This window comes from Pinus tabuliformis, chromosome 3_2 (assembly GCF_031772625.1).
Source record: "Pinus tabuliformis cultivar Carrire ecotype Pingquan chromosome 3_2, CPIR1, whole genome shotgun sequence".
In the NCBI taxonomy this organism is placed as follows: Eukaryota; Viridiplantae; Streptophyta; class Pinopsida; order Pinales; family Pinaceae; genus Pinus; species Pinus tabuliformis.
In genome coordinates, this window is record NC_142302.1 from 1226125396 (window position 1) to 1226141963 (window position 16568).

Below are 16568 nucleotides of genomic sequence, written 5' to 3' on the forward strand. Positions count from 1 at the left end.
GACAGAATCAATTGTTCGCCTCTCTTGGGCAAACCAGTGAGAAAGTAAATATCTGTGGGCTCTATCTCGAGATGGTGCCCTCCAATGTAAAAGCACTGATCCTGAACATTCCACCTTTCTACCAGCCACTCTAGAAATCTCACTTGGGCCCTCATGCCAGGTATGGCCCAGTATTTGTAAAGACCGCATGCCTTTAAAGCATCATTGGAAGGTTGGTGATTAATGGCGGCCAAATCAACATCTTCATGTTCTCTCTCGCGCCAATCAAGCATGGTGGGCAATCTACACACCATAAAACATCTGTTAGAGTCCATAAAATTAAAATTTTTTGGTTCATTTTGGATCTGAGTATGGGAATGCCTACCTCAGCGATGATATGATATCATACATGTATTTTGTGTTGAATACTTGCAGGTTCCAACCGGGCCCTCCACAAGATAATCCTTGAAATGATAAAGTACTTCACCCTTCCTAGACGATATGAAACCCTAATCTACTACAGGCTTCGCACTTTAGGGGGCAATCTGTTACACTAAAATTTGTCACCATGACTATCTACAGTTAGTATGGCTCTATCAACTGTCATACTATCCTCCTTGGCAAGTCTCATACCTCTGCTCCTCATGTCAAACTCCAAGAAAGAGAGAAAGTCCTTAAAAAGTCAATTAACTCTGGTTACGCAGTTTCTCTTGGCCTCACCTGCGTGTACGCACCCCAAGTTCACAATACCTACGTACTTGTACGCTCTGTCTGTAAAGGGGTGGGTGCGTACTCCTGTAAAGGTCAAAAGGCGCAAGTTTTACTTCAAAAAGTTACTTGTGGTCGAATCTAGAGCATTCTAGAAGATGGTTTGACGTGTATTGAGCGCCTCCAGATGGTTCATGCATCCCTATGTAAGAGGAACTTATCCCATGAAGAGGGGAGCTATCCCATTGAAAGAGGGGCTTATCCCATTCATGGTGGACCTGATTAACTTCCTCCTAAACACTATAAATATAGGGATTGGACCAGAGGGGGGGGAGGTTGAAAGTTGAACATTCCTAAGGGTAGATGCTGCTGAAATTAGGACTCCCTTATAGAGCTTGAGAGGAGAGATTCCTATCCTTTCTTAGCTTCATTTGGAAGTGGGTGAGCTGATCAAAGTAAAGGAGAACTCTTGCTGGACCCTGGGAGGGACCTGCACAACACCAAGGCACTGGTTGTAATGGTTTCTTTTGTTTCCACTTAATACAATTAAGCTCATTTTTCTCAACAAGTTGTTATACATAATTTGTTTCATATACTCCTTGGTCTTTATGATGAATATGTTTTATTTTATGAGTTATTTAGGTGCTATGTAATCGTTTGCTTGTTAATGAATGCAGGTTTCGAAGAGAAGGAGGAGCTCATCCGGATCGGAGAGGCTGGACTGCTACAAACAGCGTGGGATTAAAGGTATGTTTTAAACACCTGACTACTTGTATTCTAAATGCATATTTAGGGAAAGATAGTGTTTAATTGTCTTGTTTGTCACTAGAAAGCCTTAGCTTCTAGGGAGGTCGGTTTTGTCCGCAAAATTGACTCTTTCCGCTTGACAAAATGGCGACTCCACTGGGGATCCATTCCAACGTTTTCGTCACTACATTCTTCTCCGTAAAACTACAGTCATTTCGGATTGCAACCCTATAATCTACATTTTGAATAAACACTTGCTAGGGGGCAAGTACTCTAAATGGATCGTTATCCTGCAAGAGTTCGACTTGGAATTTGAAAAATCTAAGTCTAAGAAATCCTTAGTTTTTGCAGAGTTGATGTGTGATTTCCTGCGTGCTGACACAGAAACTGTGGCAGAGGAACCCATTGCGGATGAATCTCTGTTTCTTATCAGCACTTTAGATTCGTGGTATGGGGATATAATCGTCTATCTCCAGACCCAATCCTTTCGGCCTGAAGTTTCAAAGTCGGAACGTCGGAAAATTCGATTCCAGTCCCAACAGTACAAAATTATTGGAGATACTCTTTATCGCCGTGGGGTAGACTTGGTTTTCCGACATTGCTTAACTCACGAAGAAGCTGAAAGGGTTTTGAATGACTGTCACTCTGGAGCATGTGGCAGTCATATGTCTGGGTATGCCACAGCCCAAAAGATATTGCGCGCTGGCTACTTCTGGCCGTCCTTGTTTAAAGACCGTATTATTACGGTCCGGAAATGCCACAACTGTCAAGTGTTTGATCGCAAGATGCGCGCACCACCTGCTCCTCTCCACCCTATAATTGCCGTTGGTCATTTTGCCAAATGGGGTATCGATTTTATTACTTGTAACCCTCACTCGGCCGGGGGGCATGCGTATATCATCCTTGTGGTTGATTATTTTACTACGTGGGTCGAGGCGATGCCTACATTTGAGGCTGACGGCAAGAGAGCTGCAATTTTCGTATTCAATCACATTATTGCTAGGTTTGGTGTACCACAAGCGATAATCACTCCCCAGTGGAGTCGCCATTTTGTCAAGCGGAAAGAGTCAATTTTGCGGACAAAACCGACCTCCCTAGAAGCTAAGGCTTTCTAGTGACAAACAAGACAATTAAACACTATCTTTCCCTAAATATGCATTTAGAATACAAGTAGTCAGGTGTTTAAAACATACCTTTAATCCCACGTTGTTTGTAGCAGTCCAGCCTCTCCGATCCGGATGAGCTCCTCCTTCTCTTCGAAACCTGCATTCACTAACAAGCAAACGATTACATAGCACCTGAATAACTCATAAAATAAAACATATTCATCATAAAGACCAAGGAGTATATGAAACAAATTATGTATAACAACTTGTTGAGAAAAATGAGCTTAATTGTATTACGTGGAAACAAAAGAAACCATTACAACCAGCGCCTTGGTGTTGTGCAGGTCCCTCCCAGGGTCCAGCAAGAGTTCTCCTTTACTTTGATCAGCTCACCCACTTCCAAATGAAGCTAAGAAAGGATAGGAATCTCTCCTCTCAAGCTCTATAAGGGAGTCCTAATTTCAGCAGCATCTACCCTTAGGAATGTTCAGCTTTCAACCTCCCCTCCCTCTGGTCCAATGCCTGTATTTATAGTGTTTAGGAGGAAGTTAATCAGGTCCACCATGAATGGGATAAGCCCCTCTTTCAATGGGATAGCTCCCCTCTTCATGGGATAAGTTCCTCTTACATAGGGATGCATGAACCTTCTGGAGGCCCTCAATACACGTCAAACCATCTTCTAGAATGCTCTAGATTCGACCACAAGTAACTTTTTGAAGTAAAACTTGTGCCTTTTGACCTTTACAGGAGTACGCACCCACCCCTTTATAGACAGAGCGTACAAGTACGCAGGTATTGTGAACTTGGGGTGCGTACACGCAGGTGAGGCCAAGAGAAACTACGTAACCAGAGTTAATTGACTTTTTAAGGACTTTCTCTCTTTCTTGGAGTTTGACATGAGGAGCAGAGGTATGAGACTTGCCAAGGAGGATAGTATGACAGTTGATAGAGCCATACTAACTGTAGATAGTCATGGTGACAAATTTTAGTGTAACAATAGGGATTTGGGTGAAGAATCTCTATAAACTAGAGGTAGATTATTGTGAAGCATTAAGTACGAAAGCAGAATTGGTGCAAAGCCAAGTCAACGGCGAGTTATGGCACAGGCAGTTGGGCCATTTGCATCATGGGGATTTGAAGATAATGCAGCGGATATCTACAGGACTTCCCAAAGGTAAACTTGATCAAGTTGACATAAGAAAAGGTTGTACCTTGGGAAAGTACACCAAGTCTTCCTTTCATGATCAAGACAGTCGAGCAAAGGCTATCTTAGAGCGAGTTCATACTGATGTGTGTGGACCATTCTCGACAGCATCCACAGCGAAGCAATGTATTTTGTGATTTTCATTGATGAATATTCTCGTAAATGTTGGATTTATTTAATGCAGAATAAGGACCAAACCTTCACAAAGTTTTGTGAGTTCAAAGCTTTGGTCGAGAAAGAGTTAGGGAAGAAGATAAAGGCCTTGAGAAGTGGCAACAATGGAGAATGTGTCTCTCAAGAGTTTAAGGACTTCTGTGCAGCGGAAGGAATTAAACGAGAGTTGATGGCACCTCATAACCCACAGCAGAATGGGGTGGCCGAGAGGAAGAATAGAACTATTGTAGGGGAAACACAGGCGATGCTGCATGACCAAGGCCTACCACTTCACTTGTGGGCTGAGGCATGCAACACAGTGGTCTATTTGAAGAATAGAAGCCCACATCGCATACTTGGGATGAAAACACCAGAGGAAGCTTTCTCTAGTAAGAGACTATATGTGGGTCACTTCAGGATCTTTGGCTCATCGGTATATTGCCGTGGGACAAAGGATGCACATAAGAAGCTTGAGCCGACAACAGAGTTGGGGATACTTGTGGGGTACACTAATACACCTCACAACTATTAGGTGTACTTGCCTACCAGTCAGAGGACAGTGGTTCGCAGAGATCTCAAGTTTGATGAGCAGAAGACCATGCGAGTTTCCCTTGACAGGGAGCTCCATCTACATGTTGTGGAGGAACAGTTGGTTCCTAAGGAGGAGGAGCCTCAGACTGATGCGGAGCAGCTGCATGCAGAGGTTCTAGGAGTGGAGACATCCACTCAAGCAAAGTCTTCTAGAGATGGATGGAAGCGCACAAGAGAAGCTGACAGATTGTTGCAGGATGCGAGAGAGAATGTGGAGCACCATTTTCTCATCGCAGACATAGGAGGTCACCTAAGAGGTACACTGGATACATGGCCCTTGATGGGGAATGTGTTGAGACCGAGCCATCTTCCTTTGAGGAAGCAGTGCAGTAGCCGATTTGGGTTGATGCTATGGTGGAGAAGTTGGTGGGCTCCAATATTGCAGCAATAATGCTGCAACTCCTAGGACTCCCTTCTTTACTTTTATCAACCCGATGGTTCGTAACAAACTTGGAAGCGACGGTGCTGTATGCACAAGTACTAGCTCTTGCCGCAGCTGTCACTTGGTCAGCTGGCACAAGTCCGCTAGGAGCTTAAGCCAACTTCTATGAGCTCTGAGAAGAAGCTTTTTAACTGATGGATGAAAGCTAACTCAAAGAAGGTTGTTCTACTTGCAGAAAGAAACTAGAACGCTGAAAGGAAACGTAAACCCTAGCAAACCCTAATTTTACCAGCTAGCCCTACTAATGCAAGAAAGAGGATGCAAGCTACTGAAAGAGATGCCATTGACTTCTAGGAAGGTAAAATACATGTTTCTAAGCTACCTCTATAGTAACATCTGAAGAAAAAAAAAACATCTTTTTGTATTTTTGACTAAGTTGCCAGAATTAGCATGCATGCAATTTAACTGTTTTTAACTGTGCAAAGGTGGATTGGCGAGAGGTAATACTTGGAGGAGGTCGGGAAGGTTCAGAGAGGGCCTAAGGGGTCCCTAACACCCTTCCAAAGAGTTTCACAGAGTTTGGCTATCAAGAAACCTCATTCGTGAGCCTCTACAGGAAGTCTGCAGGGGTTCTACAAGATGTTCTGGAATTTCTACAGGATGTCTGTAATTTTCTATAGGTTGTTCAGAAATGGGATTTTGGAGGATGGATGGAGAGAGAAAGGTGAAGGAGTGAGGATGGAGATAGGACAAGGGTGTGAGGAGTTCCAGGACTTGGTGGATGGAGTTGAGGAAAGATGAAGATGGCTGGATTTGTTCAAGGAGGAATGAAGCAATGTTGCACAAAAATTAGGGTTATGTGAGCAAGTGTGGCAAACGTGAGGCAAGAATCTGAGTTAGGGGATGGAGCAGATGGGATTGATGGAGTATGGGCAGATAGAGAAGTGGTACAGGTGCTCTGCAAGTTGTTTTTCCAACTGAACCAACGAAGACTTGTAAAATCAGAGACCTAGTTACGTTGACCTAATCTGATCTAGCTAACAGTAAAGAGAATGAAAAGAAGTTTTAATTGCAATGAAACCATGTATACTACCTATGCAACGACGCAATCAAGAATCTGAACATGTAACCAACTTCTGCAAATAAAAATCAAACACTAATGATTGCATGGCGAAGCAAAGTCAGTGTTTTTGTTGGCAGCAAGGTCACCTTGATCCCAGCTCCTGATCCCACTGAGGGAGAGGTGAAATCAGAGGTGCTTGATGGCCCTTTTCTGAAGCTTGTCCCTGTTAATAACCTATCAACTCAATCTGAACATCAAAAATCTTTCTAATCATCAACAATGACCTAGTTAATCAGCAAGATTTTAATCTACTTAACAGAAATTATTTTGCAAAGACATGAAAAACAAATAACAGTACATAAGGAGGCCTTGGCACTTGGGTTGGGCCCAACCCCAAGAGCTACAGGCTCCTATAAAGAACTCAGAACTGATGCCAAATAAAGCTGCTTTTCATTACTAAAAAATAATCATCACAAGAAATTTATACAGCAGTAGCTACAAGAATACGAGCTGAGAAAATGACAGCACTATAGTGCAAATCCCAACAGTTCCAAAAAGTAAACTACGAAGGCTGAGGCCTTCCTATTTATACACTACGAGGGGCCTAGCAGCTCTCCTTAATTCAAGGGACTCGGCTGTTCAAACTGCCAGTAAACAATCACTCTTCCCAAAGCTGCTCGGCTGCCTTTAGGATTCGTTTTGGTGGCCTGTTGAGCTCGGAGTTGAAGGTGGAGATTTCGAGGAAGGGCCATTTAATGCCAGAGACAACCTCCCTACGAATCCTCACCTCAAGCTTGGCTGTCACCTGGCCCATAATTGCTTGGTTTCGCTCCAAAATTTGTCCAAAAAACCTGAAATAACCATGTATTAGTCTCCTTGGTAGAGTGACCACCCTTATTCGTTCAAATAACATAAACATACTCAAAAAAACATTCATAATCTATGAAAAATGGTGGATTGATCAAGGACAATTAGGTAAAATGAGCCCAATAAGTTACCCAATTCGGGGCTCAACATCGCCCCTCTGCTAAATGGGTTGCTCATCCTCTGAGCAACTAGTCCAGCTCATCATCCTTTATAGCTTTGACCGCCTCCCTCACGTCCCAGGCCTCCGCGGTGATATCTTCTTCCCGGTCGTGGAATCCTGCTTTCCTTTCCACTTCCTCCCACTGTCTGTCTTCCTCCTCTTCCTTAACTCCTTCTAGCAATCCCAAAAGTAAAGGAGGGCTGAATTTCAGGCCAATCCAATTGGCCTGCAGATTTTGCATCAACTGTTTGTAGAGAGGTACCCTTGCCAAGGCCTCCCTCATCCTGGTGGGAGAGTGGTATTCCCTTATCTTCAAGTTGTGAGGCAGTGTGTTCCACCGCCTTGTGCAGGCATGCAGGCAGTTTTCTCCCAACAGTCTCTCCATGTCCTCAAAGTGGGCAATAGCTTGAGCCTATTGCTCAATGTATTCCGGTAAATCCTGAGGGCTGTTGGCCAAGTGCTGGTGGGCGCTTATCACTGTTGAGGGGTCATCCGGCTCTGCTCTGATCATTAGTGGCTCACTGAGTTCTCTGCCTATGATACTGCGGACCTCTGCTGCTCTCTTTTCCTCATGATTCATCCAAGAGGCCATGGCCATAAGTTGGACATCTCCTATCACAGTGTTGGGATCCCATGCATTCATGTTTGGAAGGGCTAAGTTGTGCAAGTAAAACTCTGATAATTTGGCCCTGTCCTCTGATGAACTACTGCCACATAGAGCTGCAAATTGATGATAATTTTGGAATGGGGTGATGCCCCTTTGGGCCAAGGTGTTGATCTGAAACTGTAACCACTGATCCTTAAGGTATAGGGCGTATGATTTGGCAGGCTGCCTACACTGCAGAGCTTCTATCGCCCAGCTGGCCATGTAGGCCAGTTGGGCCTCCTTTTCTTGTACTTGTTGTTTCAGAGACTGTATCTCTTGGCCTGCTTGCAATTCCTTCTCCTGTAGCTGTCTATTCAATGTCTCAATTTCAGCCTGCATCCTTTCCCTTCTCTGTTGTTCATCAGGGGTTTCTTTGTCTGTTGTGGGCTCCTCCTGTTGCTGTTGTTCTCCCAAGATGTGAGGCCTGTCTTCCTTCTTCTGTCCTTGTAACTGTAGCTGTTGTTTAAGCAGCTCATTTTCTTCCTGTAGCTTGGCCCGCTAGCTGCTCTCCACATGTCGTACCATAGCCAATTCCCTTCTTGCCTCTTTGAGTTGTTCCTCCAGAGGACCTATATCTGCCACACCCTTGGACTTAGCGATCTTCATCCAAGTGTGGGTCCTCACTCTCTCTTCTTCTAGTGCAAGGAAAAGTGGCACTGTGAATTTTTGGGGAATGATATTTCCGGCCTCTAAGAAGTTATAGTAGGAGCCCAAGCTGGGCTGGGGGCTAGGTTCCACAATGTTCTCCACCTTTTCTTCCTCCTGTGGTGATTTAGCTGCCTCTCCTTCCATTTCTTCGGTCTCCTTTAGCCTAGCCAGTGTTTCCTGTAGAACAGTCTCAGCATCCTGTAGAGAGGCCTTTGTGTCCAACATTTTCATTCTTTCTCTCCAGGTGGATGTCTTCGGGCTTCCCTGTTCATAGGTGATGGATGCCTTTGAGGGAGACCTCTCCTTTTGTGTAGCTGGGGTGTCTAAAATCGTGATTGGCTCTTTTGACGGTGGCTGGGGTCGGCCAGTCTTTATCCTCATGCTACTTCTTGCCATAAAATACATGGAAGGCTCCCTCTTTCGCTTCCCTTTTTGCTTTGGAGATGTGCTCAAGGTAGCCAGCACAACTACTGCCTCCCTGGCTAGAGTCGCAGGCGATTTTTCCTTCTGTTGCCCTATTTCCAGCCTTCCTATAGAAAGTCCTGTGCTGACTGTTTTCTGGCTTCCTGTAGAAACGGTTTTTTGGCTTCCTGTAGAAACTATCTTCACTGTTTTGGTCTGCTTGGCTGGGGGTGCCTTCCCTTTTAATTTTGTTGTGGTTGCCTTGGTTGTGTCCTCACTTGCTTAGACTTTTTCAGTCCTCTCTGCCCTGATTTGCAATTGTTTCTCCCTTGGTGTTTGTGCCTTTATTCCACCCACAGTTTTGGGCTCAGCAGCTTGGCCTTTCCCTCGTCTCTCTTCTTGTTCTTTCTGTGGTGGTCTGTCCTGGGTTTCCTTACCCTTGGCTTTCTCTTCTACCTCAATGTGCTCCCTTTCCTCACTGCTGGATGAAGTGAGTTCCTCGACCAGAATTCGAATATCATCATCCTTGGACATATTGCGGAAAATCTCCCAGGAGAGAGGGACAGTGTAGGTATGGAGGGCATCTTCCACTAGAAGCTTGATAAGCCCATGATGGGCCAGCTGATCCGGTGTCCCTTCCTTCAATTTTGTGCCACACTCAATTAATGATTGTAGGAGGAAATAGGGGATGCTTAACTTTTGTTCTAGGGGTAAATCCATCCTATGTCTGAGTTCACTTAGCAACCAGAAGTGATAACCGTAAACAATACTGAACCGCCCCTCACAGGTAATGTATTTCATGATCTGAAGGCTGACCTCACTCCAAAAAGGGTGTAGGCTGGCTCTCCGGACCCCATTCTTATCTTCTGAAAACTGTTCCTCTGGTAGGAAGAATTCTTTCTTGGCTTTTTGGCCCAATGCCCTCTCCTCTTTGCTCCAGGGTATCCCTAATGGCAGATCAGTAACCCGAATAATGAGTTGTGGGGTAAGCTTTAGGGTCAACCCTCTGAAATTCACAGTGGCCAGTGTCTTTGATTTAGGCTGTAGGGACATTAAGAATTCTTCTGTTACCTCATCGTCATGACCTTGAATTTTGTCACAGAAGGTCATCCAATTGGCACGGGTGAATAGGTCCACCACCTCGGGAGTTTCTTGCAATTTCCTGGAATCCGAGGGTTCCTTTCTGATAAACCCTCTTGGCATGGTGAGAGTGCTCTGTTTTGGCTTGTGCTCTGATCAGCAAGGGGAATTCTGTTTATGGTTTCCTCCCCTGAACTTTGAAGACAGTATCCCTCAAGTGTTTATGTTTCAACCTTGCACCAATTCCCTGTTTTTTTTTTTTTAAACTCGACTGTCCGTGTACAGAAGGAAGACTTGGGTTTTCCCAGATAGGACACAGAGCTCAATTTTCACCCCCCAGCATACATATAACCATGTAAAATTCACATTCTTCATGCACAGGTTAACCCTCACAGTGGTTTATCGTTTCTATAGGAGGAATTTCTTAATAGGAACCGTGGAGGAGAATTTGATGTAGAACCAACTGAAAAATTCCGTGTATCACACAGGCAAACTACTATTCTTGACCCACAGGCAGACTTTCTTCTAATTCTCCTACTCCAGACAGTTTAATTCACCACCTTTCGAAATATCATGCATGGGAATGGTGTTTTCGAGCCTACCTCTCTTCGAAACTCCAATTTCGACGCAGAAAGTCCAGGTTTCTCTGCTCCGGGAGGCTATGCCGTGTTTCCTGTAGAGCTCCTTCCTGTAGAAAGCTTTGCCAGCTTCTGGAGGATGTCACGGCGCTTCTGAACGAGCCTGGGACGCAGGAGGATTTTGAAACAGGCCAAGAAGCTCGGGCTAACAGACTGCGGAGGAGGAGGACGCGTACTTCGCTGAGAACGGTTGCAAGTGTAAATGACAGCGGTTAATCGTGAGTTCTTTGGCCGAGCATGTTTGAATTATGGCGCAATTCATGGTGAGGGGGTGAGGTGGCCAGGCCGATCCGTTAGCCAACGTCACGGCCATCATTCCTCTGCGTGTCTCTGACCGCCGTTACCTTCCCTCTACCATTAACCGCCGCCACCCTACCAATCCCGCCGATTCTCCCCGACTGGACACTTCCCACGTGTCGGCTGCACATCTCTTTGGCGTAACTGAGCTCGTTCGGATCCCATGAGGCCATTCGACTGACTGTGGGTGGCCAGTTGATTGGCCACCGAATTCGTTCAATCCGCACCATTTCACAGAAATGCAGTTTTCAGAGTATAGTCTATGCAATTTGACGAATAAGGTTAGACACTTACCTGTGTGGCCATGGATGTGTTCTGCAGGCTTCGGGATGTGGAACGATGGCTTTTCTCACTGCTGCTTCGTGCACAGGTGCTAGACTCCTTCTTTCATTGGTTGATGTTGTATGCACGGCTTTGGGACCCGATCCTCTGGTTGTAAACGCTGCATGCACGTCTCTGTCTGATTTCAACTATCGAGGATGTGTTCACGTCCAAGCGGAGTTTGTTTTTACATGTCCCCTGTGTTGATTTCAGCTGCTACTAACTCCAGATTATGTGCTCCAGACGGATCAGCTGCTACAGGATTCCTGTAGCTGCTTCTCCTCCTGGGATGCATGCTGAAACGAGCAAGGTTGTATTCGCGGATGAAGGGTCCTGATGGAGCTTTGACAAGTAGAGTGTGCGAGCCTTTGTGTGCTTGATTTGTCACTTGGGAAAAAAAAATCAATCTGAGGAAACCAGGACTCTTTTTATGACTATGCAGGAATACATAACCAGATTGTTGCAATGGCAGTGGAAAGAGATGAAACCGGTGATGGATGGAAGAGAGGGGTGGCTGCAAGCCTAATCAACAGACTTCAAGCTTTAAATCCCTTTCCAAAATCGAATTTGGCCTGCCCGGAGGCTCTACAGGATGTTTCCTGTAGAAATGCAAAACTTCCTGTAGAAAGCCCCAAAACTTCCTGTAGAAAGCTCAGAACTTCCTGTAGGAGGTTGAATCTCGACCCGAATGTGTTCAAATCTTGGAAAAAGTGAGTGGCTATGGAGGGAGTGTCTGTAAGGATGTCTTGTAGCCTGGTACGGACCCCTGTCCTTGTTTTGCACGACCTTCTTTATCTGCACTGTATTCCCCGCAACCTACAATAATTCCAGAGATTAGACCTATTTCTTTTTCTTTTTCTCTTTTTTCCCTTTTTTTCTTTTTTCTTTTTTTTTCTTTTTTTTAATTTGAGAGACAGCAGGGGTGCCTCCATGAGGTTTTCACCCCCACTATCTGCCCTGGGCGCCTCAGAGAGGTTTTCACCCAAGGATCTTTTTTTATTCCATTTCTTTATTTTCTGAGAGATAGCTGGGGCACCTCCATGAGGTTTTCACCCTCACTGTCTGCCCTGGGCGCCTCAGAGAGGTTTTCACCCAGGGATCTTTTTTTTATTCCTTTTTTTTTTTTTTGATGATCAAGGTGTGGGCGAAATAGAGGCAGAACCTTGCTCCACTACCAGCACTGATTTTTCCAAAGTTTCAATGAACTCCTGCCTCGAAAGGGGTTTCGTGTATATTTTCAATCGATGCCCATTGACAAGCATGGGGATGGCTTCTTCATCAATGGTCCTAACCATCTTGTCCTTAGCTTCCCTTTGAAATCCTTGTATCTTGAGTCATACAGCAGCGCCCAATCTCCCAGCTGGAATTGCTTTTCATTAAGGTGCCAGTCATGCCATATCTTCCTCTGGAGTTGAACTACTTCTGAGTGGAGGAGGGCCTGCATTCGCTGTTCATCTAATCCATTCAGCTGCAGTAATCTTTCACGTTGAGCATGGCTAAGATCTAAGTCCAACTGAGCTACCACCCTCAATGTATTGTACTCGAACTCTATGGACAACAAAGCTTTCTTCCCGTAGACCAGCTCATAAGGTGTGAAACCTGTTGTAGTCTTCCAAGTGGTGTTGTAGGCCCAGGTGTCCTCGACCAGGCGATCTACCCAATCCTTTCTGCTGCTGCTCACCACCTTAGTCAAAATCCCTTCCAATGCTCTATTAGTGACTTCCACCTACCCATTTGCTTGAGGATGATATGGGGCGGAAGTCCTGTGCTTGATCTTGTGATGAGCGAGCAAGTCTTCAATCAGATTGGAGGTGAACTAGCTTCCTTGATCGGTGACTAACTCTCTTGGGTAGCCAAACTTGTAGAAGATATTTTCCCTTAAAAACTCAGCCACCTTTTCTTCTGTCGCTGCTTTGATTGCCTTTGTTTCTGCCCACTTTTCCAGGTAGTCGATGAACACAATGATGTAAGGCCTTTGCTTTGAAGGAGGGTTGATAGGACCCACAAAATCCATGCCCCACTTCTCAAATGGCTCGAAGGTCACTTGAGGTTGGAGAGGCATTTCATCCCTTGGAGTCGGTTTCCCCATCCTCTGACATTGGTCACACTGGCTGATGTATCTTCTGACATCTTGATGAAGAGTAGGCCAATAGTAGCCTGCCTGTAGAATTTTGAAGGCAGTCCTTTTTGCTGCAAAGTAGCCTCCACGAGGCCCGTCATGACAGGTTAGGAGGATGTCAAAGACTTCCTCTTCCCTAACACAACGCTTCAATATTTGATCTGGGCCAAGTTTAAACAGGTCACCCCCGGTCCAAGTGAATGGGGCGCCCTTCCTTATAATTTTGCTCTTCTCCTTTGAGGATAGATGCGGAGGGAACTGTGCTGAGACCAAGTAATTTGCTGTATCAGCAAACCGTGGAGAGAGTACTGAGATAGCAAACAGATGTTCATCTGGCATCTGGTCATCCACTGTTCCTTCTTCACCTGCAAGAAAATCCAATCTAGACAAGAAGTCAACAACAACATTTTCCTTACCTGGCTTGTCGACAATAGTCAAATCAAATTGCTGCAACAAAAGTAACCATCTAATGATACGAGCATTTACATCAGGCTTATTCATTAAATATCTAATCGCAGCATGATCAGTGTGTACAAATGTTTGATAACCAGTGATGTAGTGTCTGAACTTGTTTAGGGAATGGACTACAGCTAGGAACTCTTTCTCGGTTACAGTATAGTTCATTTCTGCCTTGGACAGGTTTTTGCTGACGAAGTATATGGCATATGGCAGTTTCTCCTCAACTTGTCCTAAGGTTGCCCCTATGGCTTTGTTCGAGGCGTCAGTGTGGATGTGGAAAGGTAGGGCCCAGTTTGGACCTCTCAAGATCGAGGCGGACACTAACTTATCTTTCAACTCCTCCAGAGCCCCCTGACAGTCGTCAGTCCATTTGAACTCAACATCTTTCCCTAAGAGGCCAAACAATGGCGAGGCTAGCTTACTGAAATCTTTAATGAATCTTCGATAATATCCTGCTAAGCCTAGGAAACTCTGAACATCTCTTACCTTTTGAGGAGGTGGGACCTTTTGGATGATAGCAATCTTATTAGGATCCACCTGTAATCCTTGCCGAGAAATGGTATGACCTAGCACGGTCCCTTCAGTCATCAGGAATTCACATTTTTCGGGACTGAGGGACAGGTTCATCTCAATGCACTTGGTTAGAACTTTTCCCAGATTAGTCAATGCCTCTTGGAAGTTGGACCCATAAGGAGTAAAGTCATCCATATAGATTTCTACCGAATCATGGACCAACTCAGAAAATATGCTCAATACTGCTCTTTGGAAAGTGGCAGGAGCGTTGCATAGCCCAAAGGGAAGGACTCGGTAGGCAAAGGTACCCCATGGACAAGTGAAGGTGGTTTTATCTTGGTCCTCCGAGCTTATTTGGATCTGGTTATACCCACTGAACCCATCTAGGAAAGAGAAGAACTTCTTCCCTGCCAGTCCATCCAACACTTGATCTATGAAAGGCAAAGGGAAATGGTCTTTCTTGGTGGCTTTGTTAAGTTCTCGATAATCTACACAGATTCTCCACTTCTCGTTCTTCTTGGGCACAAGCACTAGAGGTGAGACCCACTCACTATCGGAGATAGGGTAGATGAATCCTGCATCCAACAATTTTTGCAATTCTTCTTTGACAATGTCTTTAAGGGCTGGATTCATTCTCCTCTGAGGCTGCCTGACTGGTTTACAATCTTCTTTAATGTAAATGTGATGGGTACAGACCGAAGGGTGGACTCCTTTCATCTCCTTATAGCTCCAAGCGAAAGCATCCAGGTGATTTTTCAGTAAGCTACGCAGCTCCTTCTCCTAGGAGGGAGATAGGGAGGAGCTGATCTTTAAAGTCCTTTCGGGGCCAAACTCCACATTCTTAACTCTAGGAGAGGTCGGATCAGTCACATAAAGGTCCACTAAAGTGCTGACTTGGGTGTCTTCCACCAATTCCTCTAAGGACAGTGCACTGGGAGGTGGATTTTGAATCAAAGTCTCAATCAAATCATCCTCGGTTTAAGGGCCTCCCTTAGTGGTTTCTACTGTGCACAATGGTGCAGACTAGACCTCATCCTCATCTCCCTCTTCCAACCAGAGTGGTAAGTCATTTTCTAGCAGAGGTTAGGCAGGAGGGTATAGGACTAGCTGCTTGGACATAGGCCCATTCTTGATGGTCATGCTTCCAGCTCGACAACTGATGTAAGCATCCGCAGTGGCTAACCAAGGCCTTCCCAAAATGAGGGGGTATCTAGTGAGCTTTGCCTTTGGCTGAAGGACCAAGAATTCCACAGGGTACTCCCAAGAGTCAACAGAGACCAAGACATCTTCCACAATCCCTTCGGGAGTCACGGTGGAGCGATCCGCCAACTATAGGACTGTCAAGGTCTTCCTTAAGGAACTCTGAAGGTTGAGTTTAAGCATGGTGTCCCCGGTCATCACATTAATGGTAGCCCCTAGATCAATCAAGGTATGGAGGATTATGGTGCCATTGATGTGGACATCAACTACAGGACTCCCAGGGTCCAAATACTTTGGACAGATTACTTGCCCCAACATTAGATTGGACAGTTGTCCTATGACATTGATAGTCGGGGCATCACTCTTTCGCCTGCTTGGTTGCCTGAAACACTTCTCCTTAATCAATTTGTTGTATATCGGTACATCTTTTATGGCCTGGAGAAGTGGTATTTTCACACACAACTGTTTAAGTTCTCCCAGAAGTTCAGTCTCCTCTGGGTTTGGTTGCGTGGTTACTGTTAGTCACTCAGGAAAGGGTGGAATGGCTTTGGGTTCACTTTCCTGTTTCTCTTCCTCATCCTCTAAGGGAGGAGGTTGGCGAACTGGAAGGGTCTTCCCAGATCGCAGGTTGATCTCCTGGATCTCCACACCATAGGTGGGGCATGTTGTCTCCCCAGTGTATACCTACTGGGCCTGTCAGTTGTTGGGGTTTGGGTTCGGTTGAGCAGGCATCTGGGGTTGTCTTGGAGGAGCAGGAGGTAATGGTTGTGGCTGAGCCGGTGGTGGAGGCAGAATGGTGGGAGGAGAGTTGTATTGGGGCCTCCACCCCGGTTGAGGTGCATTCCACTGAGGTTGTGGCTGGACATGTGAGTGAAACGAATGAGCAGTGGGTTGAGTATGGTATTGAGGTGGATAATACCACGGAGGAGGTGCGGACCAGGAAGGATGAGCAGGGGGGCCCCAAGAAGGTATGTGAGCAGATTGGTTGGGGCTATAATAAGCTTGGGATGTCCCTTGCATCCCCTGCTGGTAAGGTCTGGGCCCATGCGGCCTCCTTTGGTTGAGGAAGTAGAGAGGTTTAGTGGTTGCCTTAGTCCCTTGGTACATGGCTTTAAATCCGGGCAAGGTTGGGCATTGGTTTGTGGGGTGGTTTTCCTCACAAACGAAACATACCTCTATTGAGTGCAATGGACACTCGTTCTTAGAGTGCTTCCTCGTACATCTAGGACAAAAAATAGCCAAAGCCCTCTCAGCTTCCTCTTTCTTTTGTTGGATTCGGAAAGTA